At 46.6% G+C, this 17856-nt stretch overlaps 1 pseudogene across 1 annotated transcript in view; it reads right to left on the bottom strand.

Annotated features, from left to right (window-relative positions):
- The window catches only part of LOC147084094 (uncharacterized), a 445069-nt pseudogene extending 427525 nt beyond the window's left edge, over positions 1-17544 (bottom strand). The window contains exon 1 of the transcript XR_015075925.1: positions 17461-17544. The product of XR_015075925.1 is annotated as an uncharacterized LOC147084094 (transcript). The remainder of the gene's footprint in view (positions 1-17460) is intronic.
- Positions 17545-17856: the final 312 nt, after the last annotated feature.

Genomic DNA, 17856 nt, shown 5'->3' with positions numbered 1-17856 from the left:
ATCTGTCTTCACCAAGGAAGAAGATGCTGCCATAGACATAGTGAAGGAGGAGGTAGAGGAGATACTGGATGGGATAAAATTGATAAAGACAAGGTACTAGAAAGGCTGGCTGTACTTAAAGTAGATAAGTCACCAGGACCAGATGGGAAGCATCCTAGTATGCTGAAGGAAGTGAAGGAAGAAATTGCGGAGGTACTGGCCATAACCTTCCAAATCCTCATTAGAAACTGGGGTGGTGCAAGAGGACTGGAGAATTGCTAAAAACTAAATGAGAACTTTGCATCTGTCTTCACTGGAGAAGAGGATGCTGCCAATGCAGCAGTAAAGGAGGCGGCCGGAGCGATACTGGATAGGATAAAATAGATAAAGAGGAGGGACTTCAAAGGTTGGCAGTCCTCAAAGTAGAAAAGTCGCCCGGTCCGGATGGGATTTGTCCTCGGTTACTGAGGGAAGTAGGGGTGAAAATTGCGGAGGCTCCGGCCACAATCTTCCAATCCTCCTTGGACATGGGGGTGGTGCCAGAGGACAGGAGGATTGCAAATGTTACAGCCCTGTTTAAAATAGGGGAGAGGGATAAACCCGGCAACTTCAGACCAGTCAGCCTAACGTCGGTGGTGGGGTAACTTTTAGAGACAATAATCCGGGACAAAATTCATTGGCCCTTAGAAAACTACCATGGGATTAAAGGGATCAAGGGATATGGGGAGAGTTGGAATAAATGGATCTTTTTCCGAATGGCAGGCAGTGACTAGTGGGGTACCGCAGGGATCGGTCCTTGGACCCCAGCTATTCACAATATATATTAATGATCTAGACGAGGGAACTAGATGTAATATCTCCAAGTTTGCAGACGACACAAAGCTGGGTGGGCGTGTGTGCTGTGAGGAGGATGCTGAGAAACTCCAGCATGATTTGGACAGGTTGGGTGATTGGGAAGATGCATGGCAGATGCAGTATAATGTGGATAAATGTGAGGTTATCCACTTTGGTGGCAAAAACAGGAAGGCAGATTATTATCTGAATGGCAATAGATTGGGAGAAGGGGAAGTGCAACGAGACCTGGGTGTCCTTGTGCACCAGCCGCTGAAGGTAAGCATGCAGGTGCAGCAGGCGGTTAAGAAGGCAAATGGTAAGTTGGCCTTCGTAGCGAGAGAGTTTTACTACAGGAACAAGGATGTCTTGCTGCAGTTGTACAGGGCCTTGGTGAGACCACATCTTGAGTATTGTATGCAGTTTTGGTCACCTTATCTGAGGAAGGATGTTCTTGCCATGGAGGGAGTGCAGCGAAGATTCACCAGGCTGATACCTGGGATGGCAGGAATGACGTATGAGGAGAGATTGGGTCAATTGGGCTTATACTCACTGGAGTTTAGATGAATGAGAGGGGATCTCAATGAAACTTATAAAATTCTAACAGGACTGGACAGACTAGATGCAGGAAGGATGTTCCAGATGGCGGGGGAGTCCAGAACCAGGGGTCACAGTCTAAGGATTAGGGGTAAGCCATTCAGGACAGAGATAAGGAGGAATTTCTTCACCCAGAGAGTGGTGAACCTGTGGAATTCTCTACTACAGAAGGCAGTGGAGGCCAATTCATTAAATATATTCAAGAAGGAGTTAGATATATTTCTTCAGGCTAAAGGGATCAAGGGATATGGGGAGAAGGCAGGGACAGGGTACTGAATTTGGATGATCAGCCATGATCTCATTAAATGGCAGGGCAGACTCGAGGGGCCGAATGGCCTACTCCTGCTCCTATCTTCTATGTTTCTATATTTCTATTACTCTCACTATTACCTCAATGCTAATCAATCGGGGGAAACTCTCCACTGGCTGGAGTCAGACCGAGCACAAAGGAAGATGGTTGTGGTGGTTGGAGGTCAATCATCACAGCCCCAGGACATCGCTGCAGGAGTTCCTCAGGGCAGTGTCCTCGGCCCAACCCTCTTCAACTGCTTCATCAATGACCTTCCCTCCATCATAAGGTCAGAAGTAGGAATGTTCGCTGATGACTGCACAGTATTCAGTTCCATTCGCAACTCCTCAGATAATGAAACCGTCCATGCCCGCATCCAACAAGACCTGGACGACATTCAGGCTTGGGCTGATAAGTGGCAGGTAACATTCGCACCACACAAGGGCCAGGCAATGACTATCTCCGACAAGCGAGAGTCTAACCACCTCCCCTTGACATTCAACGACATTACCATCACCAGATTCCCCACCATCAACATCCTGGGGGGTCACCATTGACCAGAAACTTAACTGGACCAGCCACATAAATACTGTGGTTACAAGAGCAGGTCAGAGGCTGGGTATTCTGCGGTGAGTGTCTCACCTCCTGACTCCCCAAAGCCTTTCCACCATCTACAAGGCACAAGTCAGGAGTGCGATGGAATGCTCTCCACTTGCCTGGATGAGTGCAGCTCCAACAACACTCAAGAAGCTCGACAGCACCCAAGACAAAGCAGCCCGCTTAATTGGCACCCCATCCACCACCTTAAACATTCACTCCCTCCACCACCGGTGCACCATGGCTGCAGTGTGTACCATCTACAAGATGCACTGCAGCAACTCGCCAAGGCTTCTTCGGCAGCACCTCCCAAACCCGCGAACTCTTCCACCTAGAAGGACAAGGGCAGCAGGTGCCTGGGAACACCTGATAGAATACATAGATCCCTGAAGGCAGCAGGACAGGTAGATAAGGTGGTTAAAAAGGCATATGGGATACTTGCCTTCATTAGCTGAGGCATAGAATATAAGAGCAGGGAGGTTATGATGGAGCTGTACAAAATGCTAGTTAGGCCACAGCTGGAGTACTGTGTGCAGTTCTGGTCGCCACACTATAGGAGGGATGTGATTGTATTCGAGAGGGTGCAGAGGAGATTCACCAGGATGTTACCTGGGCTGGAGCGCTTCAGCTATGAAGAGAGACTGGACAGGCTGGGGTTGTTTTCCTTAGAGCAGAGAAGGCTGAAGGGGGACCTGATTGAGGTGTACTAAATAATGAGGGGCAGAGATAGGGTAGGTAGAAAGGAACCTTTCCCCTGAGGGGTCAATAACCAGGGGGCATAGTTCCAAGGTAGGGGCAGGAGGTTTAGAGGGGATTTGAGGAAAAACTTTTTCACCCAGAGGGTGGTTGGAATTTGGAACTCACTGCCTGAAAGGGTGGTAGAGGCAGGAACCCTCACAACATTCAAGAAGCATTTAGATGAGCACTTGAACTGCCATAGCATACAAGGCTACGCACCAAGTGCTGGAAAATGGGATTAGATTAGTGATGCGCCATCAATAACTCCAGAAGACTAAGTTAAACTTACAACATGTCGGCTTTTATTAACAAAAGAATACGAGCAGGTCTCTGCTGGTAGACCGATCCTTAAAGCCAGGGGGACTGGAGGTCAATCACCTTTATACCTGGGCTTAGGGGTGGAGCCAGGGGCGGAGCCAGCTGAGGCATGCCCAGACATGTTCTGTACAGGCAGATTAGTGGTTTACCACAATTAGACAGGGCTTGATGGCCGGTGTAGACACGATGGGCCGAAGGGCCTCTTTCTGTGCTGTATAACTCTATGACTCTATGACCACCAACTCCAAGTCAAACACATTCTAACTTGGAAGTATATTGTCATTCCTTCATCGGCGCTGGGTCAAAGTGTTAAGGAGAATTTCAGTACTAAGGACTTTGCAAAGACTGTCGGGATACTTGACATTAAACTGGTTGACAAAGGGGCCCCCTGAACTCGCACGTAGGCTGGGATGAGATAATGCCAGCTGCAGTTTTGTTATTGAACGATTGTGGTCACCTTGCGACGGAAAATAGGTTGGACTTCTGCTTCTCCTGTCTGCGGTTAAAGGTCCCGAAAAAGGTTTTAGACCTAGGGTCCATCGCTTGCTTAAAATAGGTAACCATTATAGATGTCACGGGGTATCGCGGTGATTAGTAATATGAGGTAATTTGTTTTGACCCCTGTATATAGGCAGGGGCTTTGTGTGTGTAAAATGAGAAGTGTGGCGATTGCACACCGGGTGTATAGCTGCTTCTCCCAGAGCTCTGCAATAAAGCATTCTTTTACTTTGCCATTCACTCGTGGTCAGAGTTTTATTTGACTCCAAAGGCTTCTGTTGGGATCGTGTCGACCTAGAATATCACCTGGTCCACGTAGCCCCAAATTAGCTACAACAAAAGTCCTGGAACTCCCTCCCTGACAGCACTGTGGGAGTACCTTCACCACACGGACAGCAGCGGTTCAAGGCGGTGGCTCACCACCACCTTCTCAAGGGCAATTAGGCATGGGCAATAAATGCTGGCCTTGCCAGCGACGCCCACATCCCATGAACGAATTAAAAAAAACTTAATCCCATAACACGCGTACAAGGGCTCAGTAATGTTTAATTCATCAGAAAAAGACAAAGTACAACAACATACCGGTCAGCTTAACAGAGTCTCATCATATTTATGAGGCCACAAACTTAAAATAGTCACTAATAAATCGAGTAATGAATTCAGGAGAAGTGTCTTTACCCAGAGAATGGTGAGAATGGGGAACTCGCTACCACAGGGAGTAGTTGAGGTGAACAGCACAGATGCATTTATGAGGAAGCCACATGAGGGAGAAAGGAATGGGAGGAGATGTTGATCGGGTTAATTGAAGTAGAGTGGGTGTGGGGCATAAACACCAGCATGGACCAGTTGGGCCGAATGGCCTGTTTCTGTGCTGTACATTCTATGTAACACCATCAACAGTCAATCGAAGGGAATCATCAGCACAACAGATTGAAAGATTAAACAGCAGTACAAAAATTTATAAAACATTCATCCATTCCATGTTCATGATGCCCCAGCTGTCTACAGGGCCCTGTGCTAAACAGTGTAACCTCGCTGGTGTCTCTTCAGCTCCCCGGAGCTTTTAAAGCTCTTAGCACAGTCAGAGCATTTAAATGGTCTCTCATCAGTGTGAACTCGCTGGTGTGTCAGCAGGTGGGATGGCCGAGTGAATCCCTTCCCACACACGGAGCAGGTGAATGGCCTCTCCCCAGTGTGAAGACGCTGGTGTGCAATCAGATGCCCGGAGCTTTTAAAGCTCTTACCACAGTCAGAGCATTTAAATGGTCTCTCATCAGTGTGAACATGCTGGTGTCCATTCAGATTCCTGGAGTTTTTAAAGCTCTTCCCACAGTCAGGGCATTTAAATGGTCTCTCATCAGTATGAACTCGCTGGTGTTCCAGCAGGTGGGATGACTGAGTGAATCCCTTCCCACACACGGAGCAGGTGAATGGCCTCTCCCCAGTGTGAAAACGTTGGTGTCCATTCAGATGCCCGGAGGTTTTAAAGCTCTTACCACAGTCAGAGCATTTAAATGGTCTCTCATCGGTGTGAACCAACTGGTGTTTCTTCAGATCCCCAGAGGTTTTAAAGCTCTTCCCACAGTCAGAACATTTAAATGGTCTCTCATCAGTGTGAACATGCTGGTGTCTATTCAGATTCCTGAAGCTTTTAAAGCTCTTCCCACAGTCAGAGCATTTAAATGGTCTCTCATTGGTGTGAACCAACTGGTGTTTCTTCAGATCCCCAGAGGTTTTAAAGCTCTTCCCACAGTCAGAACATTTAAATGGTCGCTCATCAGTGTGATATTGCTGGTGTCTCAACAGGTTTGATGGCTGAGTGAATCCTTTTCCACACACGGAGCAGGTGAATGGCCTCTTTCCTGCTCTCTCCAGCTGGTGTCCCTTCAGCTCCTGGGACATTTGAAAGCTTTTCCCACAGTCGGAATGTTTCACCGGCCTCTCCCCAGTGTGAACTCGCTGGTGTGCCAGCAGATTTGAGGACCGAGTGAATCGCTTCCCACACACGGAGCAGGTGAACAGAATCTCTCCTGCTCTCTCCAGCTGGTGTCTCTTCAGATCCTGGGACCTTTTAAATCTCTTCCCACAGTCAGAACATTTAATGTGAACAAGCTGGTGTCTCAGGAGGGTGGCAGAATGAGAGAATCGCTTCAAAAACACGGAGCAGGTCAACGGTCTCTCATCGGCGTGGACAAGCTGGTGTCTCAGCAGCACGGATGGTGCAATTAATCCCGTCCCACACACGGAGCGGGTTAAAGGTCTCTCCCTAGTGTGATCTTGCTGGTGTATCATCGGAGCGGATGACTGAGTGAATCCCTTCCTACACACGGGGCCGGTGAACGGGCTCTCCCCAATGTGTACCCACTGGTGTTGCTTCAGGTACTTGTAGATTTTGAAGCTCTCCCCACACACAGAACATTTAAAAGGTCTCTCATCAGTGTGAACTCGCTGGTGTGCCAGCAGACTGGAGGAGCGATTGAATCAGGTCCTGATGAATCGAGTGACTCTGTCTGTTCTTGACGTGATGTTCGGTCTGAGCTTCCTGTCTGTAAATGCTCCACTTCTAAAACCCTGTAAAAGGAGTGTAGAAAGGGGTAAGAGGGAGAATGTTGCCTCATGTCCCCCTTTCCCAGCCCAGGGGCAGTGAAGCTGATTTTCAGGCCCCAGCTGCTGCACAGGTTACATACAAACTTACGAATTAGGAGCAGGAGTAGGCCACTCGGCCCCTCGAGCCTGCTCCGCCATTCAATAAGATCATGGCTGATCTGATTACTCCACATTCCCACCTACCCCCGATAACCTTTCACCCCCTTGCTTATCAAGAATCTATCTACCTCTGCCTTAAAAATATTCAAAGACTCTGCTTCCACCGCCCTCTGAGGAAGAGAGTTCGAAATACTCACGACCCTCTGAGAAAAAAATTCTCCTCATCTCTGTCTTAAATGGGCGACCCCTTATTTTTAAACAGTGACCCCTAGTTCTAGATTCTCCCACAAGAGGAAACATCCTCTCCACATCCACCCTGTCCAGACCCCTCAGGATCTTATATGTTTCAATCAAGTCACCTCTTACTCTTCTAAACTCCAGCGGATACAAGCCTAGCCTGTCCAACCTTTCCTCATAAGACAACCCGCCCATTCCAGGTATTAGTCTAGTAAACCTTATCTGAACTGCTTCCAACGCATTTACATCCTTCCTTAAATAAGGAGACCAATACTGTACACAGTGCTCCAGATGTGGTCTCACCAATGCCCTGTATAACTGAAGCATAACCTCCCTACTTTTGTATTCAGTTTCCCTCGCAATAAACAATAACATTCTATTAGCTTTCCTGATTACTTGTTGTACCTGAATACTAACCTTTTGCGATTCATGCATTAGGACACCCAGATCCCTCTGCATCTCAGAGCTCTGCAATCTCTCACCATTTAGATAATATGCTTCTTTTTTATTCTTCCTGCCAAAATGGACAACTTCACATTTTCCCACATTATACTCCATTTGCCAGATCTTTGCCCACTCACTTAACCTATCTCCCTTTGTAGCCTCCTTATGTCCTCTTCACAATTTACTTTCCTACCTATCTTTGTGTCATCAGCAAATTTAGCAACCATGCCTTCGGTCCCTTCATCCAAGTCATTTATATAAATTGTAAAAAGTTGAGGTCCCAGCACTGATCCCTGTGGCACACCACTCGTTACATCTTGCCAACCAGAAAATGACCGATTTATGCCTACTCTCTGTTTCCTATTAGCTAGCCAACCTTCTAGCCATGCCAATATGTTACTCTCTAAACCATGAGCTTTTATTTTCCGCAATAACCTTTGATGTGGCACTTCATCAAATGCCTTCTGGAAATCTAAGTACAGTACATCCACCGGTTCCCCTTTATCCACAGCACATGTTACTTCCTCAAAGAACGCCAATAAATTGGTTAAACATGATTTCCCTTTCACAAAACCATGTTGACTCTGCCTGATTACCTTGAACTTTTCCAAGTGCCCTGCTATAACGTCTTTAATAATAGCTTCTAACATCTTCCCTATGACAGATGTTAAGCTAACTGGCCTGTAGTTTCCTGCTTTCTGTCTCCCTCCCTTTTTGAATAAAGGAGTTACATTCGCTATTTTCCAATCTAATGGAACCTTCCCCAAATCTAGGGAATTTTGGAAAATTAAAACCAATGCATCAACTATCTCACTAGCCACTTCTTTTAAGACCCTAGGATGAAGTCCATCAGGACCCGGGGACTTGTCAGCCCACAGCTCCAACAATTTGCTCAGTACCACTTCCCTGGTGATTGTAATTTTCTTGAGTTCCTCCCTCCCTTCCATTTCCTGATTTACAGCTATTTCTGGGATGTTACTTGAATCCTCTATAGTGAAGGCCGATGCAAAATACCTGTTCAATTCAACTGCCATCTCCTTATTCCTGGGCCTTGGGACAGGGTCACTGGCAAGGCTTGGAAGCTAAGCAGAGCCAGGCCTGGTTAGTACCTGGAGGGGTGACCATCAGGGAAGACCAGGTGCAGAAGGTCACGGAAGGAGCCCTGAGGAGGGGCGGTTGGTGAGAAGGTCACGGAAGGAGCCCCGGGAGGGGCGGCTGGTGAGCAGGCCCGGGCGTTGGGCTGAAGATTGTCAGACAGGAGGAATGGTGGAAATGGAATGGCGGCGCGCACAGACGCAGCGGCTTTGCTTCTCCCAGGACGGTGCTATTTACGTTTAATGTTAATGTTATTTGTACTGGACTCATGGGAGCTTGCAAGATCACATTTCGTTGTTCATGTACTTGTGCATTGTACAATGACAATAAAGTTGAATTATTATTATTATTTTCCATTATTAATTCCCCAGTCTCACTTTCTATAGGACCAGTGCTCACTTTGTTAACTCTTTTCTTTTTTAAATATCTATAGAAACTCTTACTATCTGTGTTTATATTTCTAGCTAGCTTTCTCTGGTACTATCATTTTTCTCTCCTTATTAATCTTTTAGTCATTCTTTGCTGTTTTTTATATTCTGTCCAATCTTCTGACCTGCCAGCCATCTTTGCACAATTATATGCTTTTTCTTTAAGTTTGATACTATCTTTAACTTTTTTAGTTAACCACGGATGGTGGGTCCTCCCCTTGGAATTTTTCTTTCTCGTTGGAATGTATCTATTCTGTGTATTCTGAAATATCCCCTTAAATGTCTGCCACTGCGACTCTATTGACCTATCCCTTAACCTAATTTGCCTGTTCACTTTAGCTAGCTCTGCTTTCATGCCCTCTTAATTGCCCTTATTTAAGTTTAAAATACTAGTCTTGGACCCATTCTTCTCTCCCTCAAACTGAAGGTAAAATTCAATCATATTATGATCGCTGCTACCTAGGGGCGCCTTCACTATGAAGTCATTAATTAATCCTATCTCATTGCACAATACCAGGTCTAGTATAGCCTGCTCTCTGGTTGGTTCCAGAACGTGCTGTTCTAAGAAACTATCCCGAAAACATTCTATGAACTCCTCATCTAGGTTACCTTTGCCCATCTGATTTTTCCAGTCTATATGTAGATTAAAATCCCCCATGATTATAGCCATACCTTTCTGACAAGCTCCCATTATTTCTTCCTTTATACTCCATCCTACCGTGTGGTTACTGTCAGGGGGCCTGTACACCACTCCCACAAGTGACTTCTTGCCTTTATCATTTCTCATCTTAACACGCAGGTGCAGCAAGCAATTAGGAAAGCAAATGGTACGTTAGTCTTTATTACAAATGAATTGGAGTATAAGAGTAAAGTCTCACCGCAATTATATAGGGCCTTGGTGAGACCACACCTGGAGTATTGTGTACAGTCTTGGTCTCCTTACCTAAGGAAGGATATACTTGCCTTAGAGGGAGTGCAACGAAGGTTCACCAGACTGATTCCTGGGATGGGGGGATTGTCCTATGAGGAGAGATTGAGGAGACTGGGCCTATATTCCCATGAATTTTGAAGAATGAGAGGTGATCTCATTGGAACATCTACAATTCTTACAGGGCTTGACAGGGTAGATGCTGGGAGACTGTTTCCCCTGGCTGGGGAGTCTAGGACCAGGGGTCACAGTCTCAGAATAAGGGGTCGGCCATTTAGGACTGAGATGAGGAGAAATTTCTTCACTCAGAGGGTGGTGAATCTTTGGAATTCTCTGCCCCAGAGGGCTGTGGAGGCTCAGTCATTGAGTATAATCAAGGCTGAGATCGATAGATTTTTGGACTCATGGGGAATCGAGGGATATGGGGATCGGGCGGGAAGGTGGAGATGAGGTAGAAGATCAGCCATGATCTTATTGAATGGCGGAGCAGGCTCAAAGGGCCGAATGGCCTGCTCCTGCTCCTATTTCTTATGTTCTTAAGAAAGCTGTTTGCTATAGCCTGCTGCCCCACGACAAATACACAGAGGATTTCAGTTATGTGGAGAGACTGGAGAAGCTGGGATTGTTCTCCTTGGAGCAGAGAAGGTGCAGCGGAGATTTAATAGAGGTGTTCAAAACAGGAAGGGTTTTGATAGAGTAAATAGGAGCATGGGAACAGGAGGAGGCCATTCAGCCCCTCCAGCCTGTTCCACCATTCAATGAGATCATGGCCGATCTGTGTCTTAACTCCACCCACCTGCCTTGGCTCCATATCCCTTTGCTCCCTTGTCTAGCAAAAATCTATCGCTCTGGGATTTTAAATGATTAATTGAGCTGGCATCGACTGCTTCCTGTGGGAGAGGGTTCCACACTTCTACCACCCTTTGTGTGAAGAAGTGTTTCCCAACTTCTCTCCTGAATGGCCTGGCTCTGATTTTAAGGTGATGTCCCCTTGTCCTCGACTCCCCCACCGGCGGAAAAAGTTTCTCTCTATCTACTCTACCAATTCCTTTCAAAATCCTAAAATCCTCAATCACTCCTTAACCTTCTAGATTCCAGGGAACACAAGCCTAGTTTATGTAATCTCTCCTCATAATCTAACCCTTGGGGCCCGGGTAACATTCTGGTGAATCTGTGCTGCACTCCTTCCAAGGCCAGTATATCCTTTCTGAGGTGCGGTGCCCAGAACTGTACACAGTGCTCCAGGGTGTTCCTGGGAGTTAATGTGCGCAGGTCCCTGAAGGTGGCGGGACATTTTGAGAGAGTGGTTAACAAAGCATTTGGGATCTTGGGCTTCATAAATAGAGGTATTGAGTACAAAAGTAGAGAAGTTATGCTGAACCTTTATAAAGCGCTGGTTAGGCCACAACTGGAGTATTACGTCCAGTTCTGGTCACCACACTTTAGGAAGGATGTGAAGGCCCTTGAGAGGGTGCAGAGGAGATTTACCAGAATGGTTCCGGGAATGGGGGATCTTAGCTACAAGGACAGGTTGGAGAAGCTGGATTTGTTTTCATTAGAGCAAAGGAGGTTGCGGGGTGATTTGACGGGTTTGTATAGGCTAGACGGGGAAAGGCTGTTCCCACTAGTTGATGGTACAAGGACTAGGGGACACAGATTTAAGGTTTTGGGCAAGAGATACAGGGGGGATGTGAGGGAAAACTTTTTTATGCAGCGAGTGGTGATGACCTGGAACTCGCTGCCGACGGAAGTGGTGGAAGCGGAGACACTCAATGTTTTCAAGGGGAGACTGGATAGGCAGCTGAGGGAAATAAACTTGCAGGGCTACGGGGATAGAGCGGGGGAGTGGGACTGACTGGATTGTATACAGAGAGCCGGCACGGACTCAATGGGCCGAATGGCCTCCTTCTGTGCCGTTATGACCCTATCACTCTCTGGGGTCTAACCAGGGCTTTGTATAGCTGTAGCTTATAAGGAGAAACTGTTTCCAGTGGCAGGAGGGTCAGTAACCAGAGGACAGATTTAAGGTCATTGACAAAAGAACCAGAGGCGAGGTGAGGAGAATTTTATTGACGCAGCGAGTTGTTGTGATCTGGAATGCGCTGCCTGAAAGGGCGGTGGAAGCAGAGTCAATAATAACGTTCACTGGGGAATTGGATAAATACTTGAAGGGGAAACATTTTCAGGGCTATGGGGAAAGAGCAGGGGAGTGGGACTAAATGGAGAGCTCTTTCAAAGAGCCGGCACAGGCACGATGGGCTGAATGGCCTCCTTCTGTGCTGTCTGATTCTAGGAGCCACTCCTAGAGTGGAGTGGTGCCCGCAGGGATCGCTTGGCAGGAAATTGGGAGGAGGCGGTTCACACGCAGACAGCACCTGATTTCGAGACGCTGTCCTTTTAAAATTGGTCCTCCACAGGCAAGGAGGGACTCGGACCCTTTAATGAAAATCACATTGAAAAGGAGAGTCCCTGTCCCTTTAAGAGCCCTCCGCCCACCACTCCCACCTTTTTCTTAAAGTCTTTGAAATTAATAATAAAAGTTCATGCAGGAAAAATGTGAGTGTGTGTCTGACTGTATTTTAGTGAGTATCTGTGTGTCTGTCTGACTGTATGTGTGTGTGTCTGTGCAGAATAGCATCATAGAATGATACAGCACAGAAGGAGGCCATTCGGCCCATCGTGCCTCTGCCGGCTCTTTGAAAGAGCGATCCAATTAATCCCACTCCCCCTGCTCTTTCCCCAAAGCCCTGTAAATGTTTTCCCTTCAAGTATTTATCTCAATCTCTTTTGAATTATAATATCGAATCTGCTTCCACCGCCCTTTCAGGCAGCGCATTCCAGATCACAACAACTTGGTGTAAAAATCTGTTTCCTCATGTCACCTCTGGTTCTTTTGCCAATCGCCTTAAATCTGGTTTCTGTCCCTTCAGCCATTGGAAACGGTTTCTCCTTATTTACTCTCTCAAAATCCATCCTGATTTTGAACAACTCTATCAAATCTCCTCTTAATCTTCTTTGCTGCACAGAATGGGAGGAAAAAGAGGGGTAGAGCTATAGTAATAGGGGATTCAATTGTGAGGGGAATAGATAGGCGTTTCTGCGGCCGCAAACGAGACTCCAGGATGGTGTGTTGCCTCCCTGGTGCAAGGGTCAAGGATGTCTCCGAGCGGCTGCAGATCTTGGAAGGGGAGGGTGAACAGCCAGTTGTCGTGGTGCATATAGGCACCAACGATATTGGTAAAAAGCGGGATGAGGTCCTAAAAGCGGAATATAGGGAGTTAGGAGATAAATTAAAAAACAGGACCTCAAAGGTAGTAATCTCAGGATTGCTACCAGTGCCACATGCAAGTCAGAGTAGAAATAGAAGGATACTTCAGATGAATACGTGGCTAGAGGAATGGTGCCAGGGGGAGGGATTCAAGTTCCTGGGACATTGGAACCGGTTCTGGGGGAGGTGGGACCAGTTCAAACCGGACGGTCTGCACCTGGGCAGGGCTGGAACCAATGTCCTAGGGGGAGTGTTTGCTAGTGCTGTGGGGGAGGGTTTAAACTAAAATGGCAAGGGGTTGGGAACCTGAGCAGGGAGACAGAGGAAAGGGAAACAAGGATAAAAGCAAAAGATAGGAAGGAGAAAAACAAAAGTGGCAGTCAGAGAAATCAACGGTTTAAATCAAACATGGCCACAGTAAATAATAATTCTAATAGGTCTAAGAGCGTTAAAAAAACAAGCCTGAAGGCTTTGTGTCTTAATGCGAGGAGCATTTGTAATAAGGTGGATGAATTGGCTGCGCAAATAGAGGTAAACAAATACGATTTGGTTGGGATTACGGAAACGTGGCTCAAGGAGGGCCAGGACTGGGAACTCAACATCCAGGGGTATTCGATATTCAGGAAAGATAGGCAAAAAGGAAAGGGAGGTGGGGTAGCATTACTGGTTAAAGAAGGGATTAACACAATTGTAATGAAGGATATTAGCTCTGATGAGGTGGAATCTGTATGGGTAGAATTGAGAAATACTAAGGGGAAAAAAACGTTAGTGGGAGTGGTTTATAGACCTCCAAACAGTAAGGCGGAGGTTGGGGATGGCATTCAAAGAGAAATTAAAGAAGCGTGCAATAAGGGCACAGCAGTCATCATGGGTGACTTTAATCTACATATAGATTGGGCCAACCAAATGAGTAACAATACTGTGGAGGAGGAATTCCTGGAGTGTTAACGGGATGGTTTCCTGGACCAATATGTCGAGGAACCAACCAGAGATCAGGCCATCTTAGACTGGGTATTATGTAACGAGAAAGGATTAATTAGCAATCTTGTTGTAAGAGGCCCCTTGGGTCGGAGCGATCATAATATGATCGAATTCTTCATTAAGATGGAGAATGAAGTAGTTGACTCGGAGACTAGGGTCCTCAATTTAAATAAAGGAAACTATGATGGTCTGAGGAGCGAGTTGGGTAGGATTGATTGGGGAAAGGCACTCAAAGGGTTGACGGTGGATAGGCAATGGCAAACATTCAAAGACCGAATGGATGAACTACAGAATTTGTTCATCCCAGTTTGGCATAAAAAAAAACAAAAAACGTGACCCAACCGTGGCTAACAAGGGAAATTAGGGATAGCATAAGATCCAAGGAGAGGGCATATAAATTGGCCAGAAAAAGCAATAACCCTGAGGATTGGAAGCAGTTTAGGATTCAACAAAGGAGGACAAAGGGATTAATTAAGAAAGGGAAAATAGAATATGAGAGTAAGCTTGCAGAGAACATAAAAACTGACTGTAAAAGCTTTTATAGATATGTAAAGAGAAAAAGATTGGTGAAGTCAAGCGTAGGTCCCTTGCAGTCAGAATCGGGGGAATTTATAATGGGGAACAAAGAAATGGCAGACCAACTAAATACATACTTTGGTTCTGTCTTCACAAAGGAGGACACAAATAACCTCCCAGAGATGCCGGGGAATATAGGGTCTGATGAAAGGGAGGAACTGAAAGAAATCAGTATTTGTAGGGAAATGGTGTTAGGAAAATTGATGGGACTGAAGGCCGAGAAATCCCCAGGGCCTGATAATCTACATCCCAGGGTACTTAAGGAAGTGGCCCTAGAAATAGTAGATGCATTGCTGGTCATCTTCCAGAACTCGATAGACTCTGGAACGGTACCCATGGATTGGCGGGTAGCTAATGTTACCCCACTATTCAAAAAAGGTGGTAGAGAAAAGGCGGGGAATTATAGACCGGTAAGCCTGACATTGGTAGTGGGGAAAATGCTAGAGTCCATTATAAAAGATGTAATAGCAGAGCACTTGGAAAGCAGTGACGGGATCGGACAAAGTCAACATGGATTTACAAAAGGTAAATCATGCTTGACTAATCTACTGGAATTTTTTGAGGATGTAACTGGTAAAATAGATAAGGGAGAACCAGTGGATGTGGTGTATTTGGACTTTCAGAAGGCTTTCGGTAAGGTCCCGCATAAGAGATTAGCGTGCAAAATTAAGGCACATGGGATTGGGGGCAAGGTATTGACTTGGATAGAGAACTGGTTGGCGGACAGAAAGCAAAGAGTTGGAATAAACGGGTCGTTTTCCGAGTGGCAGGCAGTGACTAGTGGGGTACCGCAAGGATCGGTCTTCGGACCCCAGCTGTTCACAATATATATTAATGATCTGGACGAGGGAATTGGATGTAATATCTCCAAATTTGCAGACGACACAAAGCTGGGGGGGAGGGTATGCTGTGAGGAGGATGTCGTGAAACTCCAGCACGATTTGGACAGGTTGGGTGATTGGGCAGAAACTGGGCAGAAACATGGCAAATGCACTATAATGTGGATAAATGTGAGGTTATCCACTTTGGTGGCAAAAACAGGAAGGCAGATTATTATTTGAATGGTAATAGTTTGGGAGAAGGGGAAGTGCAAAGACACCTGGGTGTTGTTGTACACCAGTCGCTGAAGGTAAGCATGCAGGTGCAGCAGGCGGTTAAGAAGACAAATGGTATGTTGGCCTTCGTAGCAAGAGGGTTCGAGTACAAGAAGAAGGATATCTTGCTACAGTTGTACAGGGCCTTGGTAAGACCACACCTCGAGTATTGTGTGCAGTTTTGGTCGCCTTACCTGAGGAAGGACGTTCTTGCCATGGAAGGAGTGCAGCGAAGATTCACCAGGCTGATACCTGGGATGGCAGGAATGATGTATGAGGAGAGATTGTGTCGATTGGGCTTATACTCACTGGAGTTTAGAAGATTGAGAGGGGATCTCATCGAAACCTATAAAATTCTGTCAGGCCTGGACAGACTAGATGCAGGAAGGATGTTTCTGATGGCCGGGGAGTCCAGAACCGGGAGTCACAGTCTAAGGATAAGGGGTAGGCCATTTAGGACAGAGATGAGGAGGAATTTCTTCACCCAGAGAGTGGTGAACCTGTGGAATTCTCTGCCACAGAAGGCGGTGGAGGCCAGTTCATTAAGTATATTCAAGAAAGAGTTGGATATATTTCTTAAGGCTAAAGGGATATGGGGAGAAGGCAGGGACCGGGTACTGAATTTGGATGATCAGCCATGATCTCATTGAATGGCGGAGCAGGCTCGAAGGGCCGAATGGCCTACTCCTGCTCCTATCTTCTATGTATCTATGCTTAAGGAGAACAACCCCAGCTTCTCCCGTCTCTCCATGTAACTCAAGTTCCTCATCCCTGGTCCCATTCTCGTAAATTTCTTCTGCACCCTCTCCAAGGCCTTGACATCCTTCCTAAAGTGTGGTGCCCAGCGGAAGCCTAGCCAGTGTTTTATAAAGGCTTAGCATAACCTGCTTGCTTTTGTACTCTATTCCTCTATTAATAAAGTCAAGGGTCCTGTTTGCTTTTTTAACAGCCTTCTCAACTTGTCCTGCCACCTTCTAAGATTTGTGTACATACACCCCGAGGCCTCTCTGTTCCTGCACCCTCTTTAAAACTGGACCATTTAGTTTATATTGCCTCTCCTCATTCTTCCTACCAAAATGAATCACTTCACACTTCTCTACATTAAATTTAATCTGCCACGTTTCTGCCCATTTCACCAGTCTGGCTACATCCTCCTGAAGTCTGTTACTATCCTCATTGTTTGCTACATTTCCGAGTTTCATGTCATCTGTAAATTTTGAAATTTTGCCCTGGATCCCCAAGTCCAGGTCATTGATATATATCAAAAAAAGCAGTGGTCCGAATCAATGTTCACGTTAAGTTGCGTGGCCACGCAGCGGTCTGGAGGTCCCGCGCAGCCGGCTCACCGCCCTATAAATGGAATAAACGCGCATGCGTGGAAATTTGAATGGGCCGTGCAGCCCGTTAAAGGGGCCACGCACCTCAAAGAAAAGAGGGGACATTGGTCCTAATACCGACCCCTGGGGAACATCACTGTTTACCTCCCTCCAGTCTGAAAAGAAACCGTTCACCACTACTCTCTGCTTTCTGTCCCTTGGCAGAAAATTGGGAGGGGGCGACAGCAAACAGCACCTGATTTCTCACCAAGCACTCAGGGGAGCAGGGGATTAGCCCTACTTTAAATGTCAGTCTCTTACATATACATTAATAAAAAGGGAGACGCTGTCCCTTTAAAAATCGGTCATCCACGGGGACGCGGTCCCTTTAATGAAAATCTCATAGAAAGAGCGCCTGTCCCTTTAAGAGAACCCCCACCACTCCCATATTTCTCTTAAAGTGCTTGAAATTAATCATTAAAAACGCAGAAAATTAATATTTAAAATATTAATTCAGGGAGAAAAAATATTTTTACTCACATTTGCTCCACAGGGTTTCTTGTTTCTGTTTCATCAATTTAAAAACAAACTGCTTTTTTTATGATCAGCCTATCTTCTATGTTTCTATGTACTTTCAGTGATGACTTTTATAAACTGGTTTTACAGGAAATTAGAAGAGGAGGGGAGAGATTTGAAGACACTCGGTCCCTTTGTGACTCTAAAGCTGCAGCTGACCCCGCGCATGCGCCCCATGGGCCCGCCCTCCTGCTCCACAGGCGCCCGGCCCGCACCGCGCATGCTCAGCACACCCCCTGGGCCCCTGTCAATCATCCTCCCCCTCTGAACAGGCCCCGCCCCCTCCCCCTACTCCGCATGCGCCGCCGGGCCCCGCTCCCGAAGTTGAGCCGCTACCGCGCCTGCGCAGTGCCTCGCATT

This window comes from Somniosus microcephalus, unplaced genomic scaffold (assembly GCF_052327205.1).
Source record: "Somniosus microcephalus isolate GS21.2 unplaced genomic scaffold, FLI_Smic_1.0 scaffold2, whole genome shotgun sequence".
NCBI lineage: Eukaryota > Metazoa > Chordata > Chondrichthyes > Squaliformes > Somniosidae > Somniosus > Somniosus microcephalus.
This window is presented reverse-complemented; position numbering and strand designations above follow the sequence as displayed.